Source organism: Chrysochloris asiatica, unplaced genomic scaffold (genome assembly GCF_000296735.1).
Source record: "Chrysochloris asiatica unplaced genomic scaffold, ChrAsi1.0 scaffold00012, whole genome shotgun sequence".
In the NCBI taxonomy this organism is placed as follows: Eukaryota; Metazoa; Chordata; class Mammalia; order Afrosoricida; family Chrysochloridae; genus Chrysochloris; species Chrysochloris asiatica.
The window spans coordinates 26906913-26918796 of NW_006408530.1; the positions used below are offsets into that span (position 1 = coordinate 26906913).

General features: G+C 39.3%; 1 pseudogene; it reads right to left on the reverse strand.

The window, feature by feature from the left end:
• Nucleotides 1-4580: 4580 nt before the first annotated feature.
• LOC102824015 lies at nucleotides 4581-5129 on the reverse strand (annotated as a pseudogene).
• Nucleotides 5130-11884: the final 6755 nt, after the last annotated feature.

Consider the following 11884-nt stretch of genomic DNA (forward strand, 5'->3'; position numbering starts at 1 on the left):
AATTTAGGTTGTGAGCATTCCAGTGACCTAGGGCTACAGCTTTGTAGGGAAAGGAAGAGAGGGAAAGAGGAAAGAAAATAACAAATTCTTGGTAGAGAAGTTTTCTCTTCCATGGTGACATGTTGAACTTTTCTGGGTGAAAAATATCAATGCCCAACTTTACCCTTTGTCATTTTTTAACTTTCCAATGACTCTGCTATATAATCAGAGTTGGGATTCAATGAAATACAGCTTCAAAGTCTATTAAATAGTGACTCAAGAATATTCAATTACTCCAGAAGATTTGAATGGTTAACACTTACTACTAAAAAGCCCACCAGCTTCTTGTTGCAGAGGTCTAAGACCCAGAATGTCCTCTATCCTTGGGATAAGTGCTGCCATGTTTCTAGGTCCTGAGTCCAATTTCTCTAAAGGGCAGTACAGCAATCCTACGTCATGTAATTCCCCTTATCGCTCACCATTTTAAAGTTATTGCCAAGTCAATGCTTCTGGCTCAGAATAGTGAAACATCTTTTCCTGGTAATAAGGTAGACTCCATGACTTTGGCATCTATAGATCATCCCCACATCTCTTGTTAGCTAGAGGTTCATTTCTTCACTACATCAAAACTTTAAAACTGCTAGTCATTTGAAACTATCTAAGGCAGGATGATGAATTGAAAAGAGCAGTGAGCTGAGAATCTGAGGGCCTTGAGGCAAGTCACATAACCTTTAGAGCCTCTGTTTTCTTAAACATAAAGTGGAAAAGTTTAGTAATTTCTAAACTCCATTGTGACTCTGAAATAGTATACTGCATATTAGTTTCTTATCTACTTTCTAGTAAGGATGCTAATGAATAATTTTTGTTTGTTGTTAAGTGTCGTTGAGTCAATGCGGACTCATAGGGATCCAGTATTGGGTTTCCAAGAAGTGGCTAGTGAGCTTGAATCACCAATCTTGCAGTTTAAACTGGCCTTGCAGTCCAGCGCATTAACCCACAGCGCCACATAGAGGATGAAGAATGCATGTAGATAGAAGCCCAAGAAAAAAGCTATTGGTCCAGAGGAAGCACAAGTTGACAAATTTGCTCTCAAAAGCATGAAGATAGGTGTCTTTTGAAAAATCAGTAAAATTTTGAAGCTTCCACTTTCTGTTAGAAATTTCTAGATGTCACATTAAAGCACTAAATCAGCTAAAAAGTTGGCAGTTTGCACCTATCCAGACAGAGTGCCTCAGAAGACAGATCTGGTAATCTGCTTCCAAAAGGTCAGCCTTGAAAATCCTGTGGTTTTATACTCTGTCTTGATGAATGGATTCAATGACAATAAACAATTTTCAACTCCTTGTCTATTTGAAAAGACCATGGTCACATCAACCACCCTTACAAAATGAGGAGGCAAAGCTTTCATTTTCTAGTTGTTAAATTAACTCTATAATAAAAGAAGAAATGTTTCAAAACTATGTCAGGAATGATTTTAAATTTCTTCCCAAGTTCATTTCACTTTGTCTTTATAAAAGCTCTCATATCCATATCTCTTTATTCCTTATTTTCCACTACCAAGACCACCTCCTTGTGCAATTTTTCCCCATAACCAATGAACATATCTTTATGCCTCTTGATATATGGCTTTTGTGCTCCAGAACACTTTTGAAGATTCTTTATTTCCTGAAGATTAAGCCCTAACTTTCGAATGTGGCATCTCTACAGTCCCTGGAATAATTCTTTCATTTTTTCATCAGCACATTTCTTCCAGCCAGTCTGGTCCATGTACTGTTCAACTGTTAAGCATGTCATATGAAGTCTTCCTACTCTGCCTTTACTCATTTTGTTCCCCCCCATATGAAATACCCTTCCCCCCTCTATTCTCCCATATAGGCTATCTTGGCCATTCTTGGTAGCTGAGTCAACTCAAAATTCATCTTACCTATGAAGCTTTCATACTGGCCTACAATGATCTTTTCCTTCCTGCAACTGTACTAGACAGCAGTTAAATTTATACTTTGCTGCATTATCTGTTGTGTTTTGTTTATTGCGTGCTTCTTGGTTAGACTATACTTCTGGAAGGATGAATCAATATATTAAGTGGCTTTATATTTCTTTTTTTCCTTTCCTTTTCTTCGTTTTTCTTTCCTTCCTTATATGCAAAACTATTTGGAATCTTGTAAATGATCAACAATGACAATAAAAAAAAACGGAACCCCAGTTTCCATCAAGTTAATTCTGATTCACGGCCACCTCAGGTATGTCAGGGCAGAGCTCTACTCTGTTGGGCTTTCGATGGATGTGATCTGTTGGAAGTAGAACATTAAGCCTTTCTTCCAAGGTGCCTCTGGGTGGACTTGAACCACCAACCTTTCAGTTAATAGCCAAGCACTTAATCATTTGCACTACTCAAGGACTCCACATATCAATGATTACCTTATATGTAAATACAGTAATACCAGACTTAATTTATTAAGGAGCTTGGTGATTCTTTTTTACACAACCTTGTCACTGAGCATAGAAGATCTCTCCCATCCCTTAGAATTTTAGTTTACAGCTACCCTTACCATGTTTTTTTGTAAGGATACTTAATGCTACTGGGACACATATCCAAGACCAAGCTATACCATTCATGTTTTACATGTATATTTCCAAAAGCACAAATATGTGATCCAACAAATATGCACAAGTTGAAAAAAGGTTGATGTTAAGGTGTTCTCGAGTCTGTTCTGACACACAGCGACCCTGTATAGGGTTCTGAGGAGCTTCTAACTCCTTAAATTTCTTGTATTTCAATAGTTCACTAGCGAAATTGTATTTTAATAGTTAAATAATGTGCTAAATCATTCACTCATTTAGAGACTTAATGGTAACAGAAATGTAAACTACTAAGTTGAGAGGGGTCCTCACCTTCTGTTTTTTTGTAGATGAGTCAGCTGAAACCCCAACAGGCTAAAAGAAATAGTCTTGCAAAGCTGTTTGCTTTCCTTCCCTTCTGATATTTTCAGCAGTATCTCCCCAAAGGGTGGGGGGGGGGGAAATGAGGGGTTCCTGATTCTGCCAAACCACTGTCCATTAAGTCATTCTTCTTTCTAAAAGGTTTTCTGTAAATAAAATGCAACTCTATCCAGGGACTCCAAGTTAGGCAGGAATATCAACCCATAAAATCTCCTTCCTGTTTTTGAAATTCTATTTACTAGGATAGAATGCCTTTCACGTTGTAGTAGTAGTGGGCTCTGATTGTTGGGTAAGAGAATCTTGATGGGGGAAGGGCAGGTGAGGGGTAGAGTGAATGAGGGACAGATTTAGATATGTAAACAATGATTTTGTTTGTTTTTAAGAATCGTTCCAAGGAAGATGAAGGGTCTGAGAGCAAGCATTAGTGGGATAAGGCTGGTACACCCTTTGCCATAGGGCTCTAGGATCCCCCAGTGAGGTTCAGCAAAGGTCAGGAAGGACACATGTCCTTGTTTGCATCTCTTCCCTCCACAGGGTAATTGAGTTCTGCAGCAGAAATCTGCCACCTGCAACCTCAGGGGAAACCTGCTCTCAAAGTCTCTCTGGGATCTCAGAACACTTTGAAATAATCTCCATTTCCATTTGCAAACAATCGGCATCCCCAGTGAAAAAAAGACAGAGAACCTTGCCCTAGTGCTACCAAGTCAATCCTTTGGCCTTTGGGTCCCTAGTACCAAGGCTGCTCTGCTTCAAATGTAGACCGGGAGGATGGGAGGAAGGAAAACAACGAACTTCATTTTATGTTGTGTTTCGTGTTTTAAACTTGGAAATCAATTGCACTTCTAGTTCCTTGACTCATTGGTTTTGTTCTGTTAAGAACTGTGTTTCTAAAAGTAAGAAGAGGCCTTCTCTTCCTACTCTATTGAAGTAGCTGTCTATAGACTCATCCTTGGAGAAGTGACTTTACCTCTTTGGGTCTTAGGTTTCCCATCTGTTCAATAAAGGGGTTACTTGATGATGCCTAAATTCTCATGCACCTTAAATGCTTGGGAATCTGCGATTCCGTTGCCCTTAGATTTTTCCACTCGCGCATTCAGCACAAACTTAGCTAAAGGTTAAGGATCCCTGAGATGGAGAGTTGTTAACATGCGGATTGTGGTTTATGGAAGGCAGATTTGTAGCCTCCGCGGCATTTAAGGATTGCGGCGGGTCTTCTCTCTTCATTATTCTTTTCCAGCCCCTGATAGAAGTCTTCGCCGCGAAACTCTGTCACTCTCCTAGGCACTGTTTACATCATCCACGAGAGTATGCTGGGGTCACGGTACCTCGGCTCGGCTTCTCCCTGCCCTACCGCAACTCCTTCAGTATCACCTTCTCGGTTCCCACTACTTCCCAAACCCAGAATCTTTCCACTTCGCGCCCCTTGCCCACGACTCTAAGAACTAAGAGCACCGGCGGAGTAGGGTGCTCTTCCCAGGCGATCCAGTCTCCCCTTCACAGCTGTCTTTCCTGTTTGCAGACCCCTGAGCCCCGCCCCTGGACCCCACCGTCGCCTTTCCCCAAATTCCCTGGATTGTCTCCCAACGCAGTCCTTCCTGCATCCTCCGAGGAAAATCACTCCTTCTACCCAGCCCCCACCCCTCCCGATTCAGCGAGAGCAGCTAGTGGGCAGGACGCCTGGTACAACCGAGCCACCTGGACTGACCCTCTACTGGGCGGGAGGCGGGAGGAGGCACTGGGTACGCAGAGCTCACAGAGCTGGGCCAGCGGTGAGCGCTCAGCTCGACAAAGCACCGGTAGAGCGGGATAGCGTGCGTAGGGGCAGGATCCTGGGTGCAGCCTCGCACCGTTACCCGCACCAAAGCTCCTGGATCTGCCGCCTGAGACCCACGGGCGCCCCTCGCCCTCACCTTGACCCAAAGCCCCGCGGAAGTCCTCAAGCCGGAGCTCCAGTAGCCCCGCACGCTCTTTTCAGGCCCGTCCGCGGAGGGGCGCGCGGGGGCCGGGAGAGGCACCTCGGGTTCGCCTGCCCTCCCCCTCCGCGCCCGCCCACCCGGCCCGTGCTGCGCGGCGCGGCGCTGCGTTCGGATTCTGGGAGGGAAGCACCGCGGTGTGTCCCTGGTGTCCTTAGTCCCGCTCCCAGAAGTGGAGATGCGCGAGAGGCAGGCGAGGGCGCGCAGCTCGTGAGACGCCGCGCCAGCCGGCACCATGCGCCTGCGGCCGCTGCCCCTTGTCGTGGTCCCTGGTTTGCTGCAGCTGGTGAGTGCCCCGGCCGCCAAGGGTTCCCTTGCGCTCCGCGCGTTTCGGCGGGAAAATAAGGCGGATCGCGGAATTAGAATCCAAGCCCAGGCTTCTGGGGAAGTAGAGCTGGATTCGCTCGGAGTAGGGCTTTTTTTAAAAATTGGAGTAAACACTGAAGGGGGAGAGTTGGGGAACGGAATAGAGGTGAGATAGAAGCAGTGAAGGGCTTAGCAAGGTTTGGAACTTAAGCGCTGGCGTGAAGTAGGCAGAAAGTGACCGAAGAGGAAAAGGTGCGGGAGAAGGAAAAGATTTCTTGAGAAAAGGTGGAGAGAATGAGGGTTAATGAATATGATGAAGATAGCTGGAAAACCTTCTTGGAGCCCAGAGTTTGAGGGGCTAGGTACTTTTACCATTTCACGTGGTATTTTGCCCAGATGCCTACAGACATTCCCAAACCAGAGATCATCATGTATCCATTTTTGCAGGGCTAGATAGATTGTGGCACCTTGCGTTTGGGATATTTTAGAGTATAGATTGATTTTAGGAGCACGTTGGATTTCTCTTGTCTTTCGGTCTGGCACGGGGTACTAGAATGGGGACTTCTGCTGACTGGGTACGCGAGATGTAACTTTCACGCCCAACTCCACATAAGGGCCCCCTCTTGGGCATCTCCAAGTAGTTTTTCTGGGAGACCTCTAGCAGGCTCTGGAGCAATAAAGAATCTGAAAGGTATTATAAGGTTACTTAGGGATCATGGTGAGCCGAGCGGATAGTCGTGATTCGCATCGCATTGTTGTCCCTGCATGAAACCTAATATATATGCACATATACTGAATGTATTTGTTATTCATTATATTTAAGGAATGTCCAAAGCCAAGACCTTCAAATTAATAACTTTTGAAGTAAAATTATAAAAGCTTTCGCTCATTCCCTCAATGTAATATATTTCTCCTGATCTCATGGCACAAGGTCCTCATACTTAAGACTTACCCAATTAGCTATTAAAACCAGGTTAAAGAACCAAACCTTTTCTTTCTTTCTGTAATACTTCTTTTTAGAGTGAAAATCAAATAACTTATGAAAGTTTCTTAATGATATGTATAAGGCAGAAACTATCAGCTGGTTTTGAGGCTAACAAGGACTTTAAAAGGTAACCTACCAAAGGACTGTCCATTCTGGTTACAAAACAAATTAGCTTCCCTTGCATAGCATTAACAAAGAACTTCAGTGGTATTGAGGAAAATAAATGTAGAGATGAGCCAAAACATTCTTGAATGAGCCAGCATATGTACATTTTGGCTATCTATACAAATGAAAGCAGTCCAAATTTTATAATTTTACATCAAAAGCTGTTATTTTAGAGGTCTTATTTTGCATATCCCTTAAATATAATTTATTGACAATACATTCAATATATATTTACATATCAGAAGGAGGGCATGTTAAGTGCCTTGGAGTTGGTTCCACCTCACAACAACCCAGTAGAAGGTTTCAAGGCTGTAAATCTTTGTGGAGCAGAAAGCCTCATCTTTCACGCCTGGAGCAGCTGGTGGGTTCCCTCTGGTTGGCAATCTATTGCTTATCTTACAGAGCCACAACGCTTCTACATATTACAGTTGTTGTTGTTAAGTGCCATTGAGAAGGTTCTGACTCATAGAAACCCTCCTTAAGGTTTCCCAGGAACAGCTGGTGGGTTTGAACCACAAGCCTTGAGATTTGCAGTTCAGTGCTGATCCTACAGCACCACACATTATTACATTTTAAAATAAAGTTTACATCTAAAGCATTATGCATAAAAATATGATACATTAGTCTTACTTTAGTATTGTTTGCTTTCTAAAATGTTTAATATGGATTCCTATAAAAGGTGATGTAACAAAGAAACATTTGTTTGATGTAACTGAAACCGTAAAAGCATGAGGAATCAGGTACTTAGGTGGTGTCTTCAGAATATCGTCATGAATATAGAGAACATAATGTTAATTTTGCATTCAGTGATCATGTACTGTGTGTCTGCTCTATGAATACTATGTTAGGTTCTTAAAGATGAGGAGATAAATTTGTGCATGTGTAGGGTAAAAAGTTCTGGCTGCTATATTGGTAATGTCTGAGTTTTTTTGTTTGTTTGTTTGTTTTTTTCCAATGCACTACAATTTTCAATTGGAAATAAGAAATGCATCTTGATTCTAATATTACAGCATGGATTGATTGATTAGTTTGTAATGAAGCTTATGTCAAATTCTAATCCATTTTTGGATTGTGCTTGGCTTGTAATGCTTTTTTGTTTGTTTGTTTTCCCCTGCAGCACTTTATTATGGTAAGTGAGGTAGGGAGCTGTAGCTTTGTGATAAGCACACATTCCTTACACTGCTATCCTTTTGGACAATAAAAGGCTATTTACATTCTCCACATTCTTAGAGCAAGTTTCCAGCCTCATAGCACAAGGGGGTTATGATGTGAAAAGAAAACAGAGTGGCTGAGCTGGGTAGAGCTACATAGAAACATCCTCCAATCCCACTACACACTCAACCCACAGCAGTCCACTCCCCATCCCCACCACAGGCAGGTATCACAAAGGACAGGTCATAAATTTGCCCCTTTGGAGAGCTCATAGTTTTGTTTTACCTTTTCAGCTGATTATTGAACTTCTTTGTTAAATCCTAACAACAAGTGAATACAGTGTTTTCTAGGTTGGAAAATTTGTCTTTCAATTTTCTAGGTACCATATGTACACAGAAGATCTGCCCTTAGCTTAATACAGAGCAAAAGAATAAATAAAATATTTTAAAAATTTTGTTGAGTGGGTAGAATTGAGTTGTTGTTGGTATTGGATTTTACTTTTCCATCTGTACTGCCAATCTGGCATTAAAAAAAAAAAGCTACATAGTAAAATAATGATATGAATTTATTTGGGCATACTATGAAAATTGACTGTTATATTTGAAAATAGTCACCAGTAGTTTGCCCCAAGTAAGTTAGTAACCTAGAATGAATTTATTTACTTTTGTGATAGTTGCATCTTTTAAGAAAATAAGCTGAGTTGATAAACATTGTCTATGAAGAATGTATGAGTTACTTGTCTTCTCCCAATTTTCTTGGCTTAGGTCCAGTGGTTTAACAAACAGTTTGCTATATCTAATTAATAAGATTATGAGGCAAGTGCAAAATGTATCCATTCTGAATGTCTGCATTTTAAAAAAATTCTTAATCAGTAGCATATATGTTATAAAAATATTAAAAGCACATTTTTTTTCCTGCAACCTAATGAAGAGAAAATTAGCATTTGAAATTATTGCTAAGACAAACAAAATGGGTGTTGTTTCATGACAAGATATATGTAAAGATTTCACCAGATGACAACCTCTTACAGATTTGCATGATAATTTGTAACTCATAATAACTATGATTTTTTCCTTTAAGTAAAGTGCAGATTTAGTAAATTTTGAATTTTAATGAGATGATTAGCTTGAGTTTAAGATAAAATTTAGTGAGGATTTGAAAAATAAATGATACATTTCAACTTATTTCTCTTGCAATAGAATGAGTTTATAAAATAAAAGATAAATGAAAAGTGATGGAAGTTAATAAATTTTAAATAAATTTTAAAACTCTTTTACAATCAGAGTACTTGTGATGCAAGGTAGTACATTACATAGTGCCATCCACATTAATAAGATTTTTATTTACCATGCTAATTTAATTGTTTAAACATCGGTGTATTGCAAAATTTGTAATATATACCGATTTCCACCATGTATTTACAAGAAATGACAACTCTTGACTATTGCCCATTCAAAAATCACAATAGTTTTCCTCAATAAACATCAAGATTATTTCCCAATGTCGGGTATTTTGGCTGGATGACAATGAGAGAAAAAAAAATCATGATAATAATTTCGAGTTGGCTAGGCTTTAGCGTAGTGGTTACGAATCGGGCTGCTAACCTCAAGGTCGGCGGTTCGAAACTACCAGCGGTTCCGCGGGAGAAAGATGAGGCGTTCTGCTCCCGTAAAGATTTACAGCCTCGGAAACCCTGTGCAGGGTCACTTTGAGTCGGAACCGACTTCACGGTACTTGGTACTTAACAACAACAACAAAGGCTTTTAAAATTAACTTGCTCTCATCTATCTATTGTAATTATGTCATGATAGGCATCATTATCTTATACTTTTTTAAAAATAAGAATTAGGATTAAACAATTAAGTCTTCATTAATTCTCTGACCCACCTATCCACCTCCCAGTAAAAGATACCCTTGTCTTACTCTGGGATTAATATACCTTTAGTTTTAAATGGCTTGGACATAGGAAACTGACTCCACTTGGGAACAATTTTATAGCTCAATAGCTTTCCTAATGGGGGAAAAAAAAAGCTTTCTTAATCTTCGTTCTATGTTTTATTTTTCTTAATATCTTTTATTATTTTTGATTAATGCTCAAAATGCTAAAGAAGGCTGAAGGTTTTTTTGTAAAACCTTTTAGAGGTTTTACATTGTCAGCTCATGTAGCTCATGCAAGTGAAATGAATTAAGGATTGCTGATATTTATAATTATTGCCTACTTTTTAACTAATAAGGATCTAGTCAATACATGTTGAATGATTTAGTCATTTAGTTGTAGCAGTTAAAGATGAATATAAATGTGTCACAGGTTTGAGATTTTGTAAAAGCTCTAGGACTGTCTTTAACTGTTTACACATTCTGCAGACTCCTTAACCTGAAGCTTAAAAAAAAAAAAAAAAAGAATATTATAGCTGTACATTCAAGTGCCTACAGTTAAAGGCTGTATCAGCATTTCTGTACAGACTCATTTCTATCTTAGCCATGAACATTATCGCCAGCTAGAAGTTGGCATTTAATATCTTGATTTGAAATTCAATTATTTTAAAGCTTCTTTAAAAAATTGGTCCAATTGATTTTGAGCATTCACCCGTGTGAGATTACTCATAAGTATCCTTATTGTAGCCAGAATAATGACTTAACGTACTAATTTCTATATTGTTCAACTGATGACTGAATTAACAGATAAAATCCTATAGTTTTGTCTTGCACAATGGTTATAATGTAAATTTCATATGGTTAAATTATTCTAAATAATTGTTTCCCAATTAACTTATTTATTCTACTGCCTTAGAATCTCTAACACTCTTTTACTATAAATCTTTTAAATTGTGCCCAATTCAGGTATTCTACTCAGGTATCTGAGTCTTCATTAGCTAACATGCTACTCAATTATTTTTTATTACAACGAATGGTATTGATGGCAACTTCATTTTTTATTTTAAATACCCACTCAATAAAAAAAGGATCTAAAGCAATTTACACTATGAATTTTAATAATATAGAAAGAGTTCAAAGAGTTCATTGAAAATATGCATTTTACATTATTTTAATTTATGAAAATCTAGATCAACACTCTCAATCAAATATTTGGTTCATTATGCTGTAAGATAAATATTTAATAAATAATTCTGTTTCTTTATAGAACTACCATAAAATGTAAATTTTGTTATTTAAACCCAAATACTATTAGAAATGTACATACAAGGGGGCTTCAAAAAGTTCATGAAAAAATTGGATTTAAAGGTAGTTGAACTTTTGAAGCCTCCTTTTATATATTGCCAGAGGCTTATAATTCTATAAAACTTTTAGACCCTAGAACTGTGTGTGCGCTAATTGTTTACATATGCTGTTGTGAACGTCTTTACTTGAGCTGTGCTAGATAATGTTTGAAAAAAGAATTAAAACAGCACTTGAATATAAAATATGTAACTATATATATGTAAATATGTGGCTCTATAGGATAAGCACTGGACCAAAAGTTTGGTTTAAACTACTAGGTCGGCAGTTCAAACCCACTAGCTGCTCCTCGGAAGCCCTATACAGGGTCACTATCAGTCAGAGCCAACACAACAGCAAGTAGCAACAACAACAACAACATATATGTTCAAAGAACATTTTCTCTATGTGTGTGTATGTGCATACAGATATGTATACATATATAAGTATATGTATATATATGGAGCTTATGGAGCTCTGGTAGCGTAGTGGTTACGAACTGGGCTGTGAATCACGAGGTCAGCAGTTCGAATCTACCAGCTGTTCAGCCAGAGAAAGATGAGGCTTTCTCCTCCGGTAAAGGTTTACAGTCTCTGAAACCCTGTACAGGGTAGGGTCTCTATGAGCCGGAACCGACTCCACGGTAAATAACCACCACCACCACGGTAAGAGAAATGACAATTTTGTAAGCTTAAATGACATAGATAATTATTATATCTTAGATATACACACAGTTGTTGTTGTTGTTAGATGCCATCTGACTCATAACAATCCTTCTCACAATAGAACCACACACTGAGAATCCTTCTCCATCCCCACTGTGTCAATTCATCTTGTTGAGGGTCTTCCTCTTTTTCACTGATCCTCTACCAAGCACTATGTGCTTTTCCTGGTGTGGCATTGTGGGCAAAGACTGCAAAGCCTTTGAACTGCAAGGTCGGTGGTTCAAGCTCACCAGCTGCTCCATGGAAACCCTATACAGAGTTTCTATGGGTCAGAATCGACTCAACGGCACTTAATAACAATGTCCTTTTCCAGAGACTAGTCCTTCCTGATAACATGTTGATAGTACATGAGACAAAGTCTCACCTGCCTCATTTCTAAGGAGCATTCTGACTGTATACGTCCAAGACATATTTGCTTATTCTTTTTGTCATATTTCAATGGT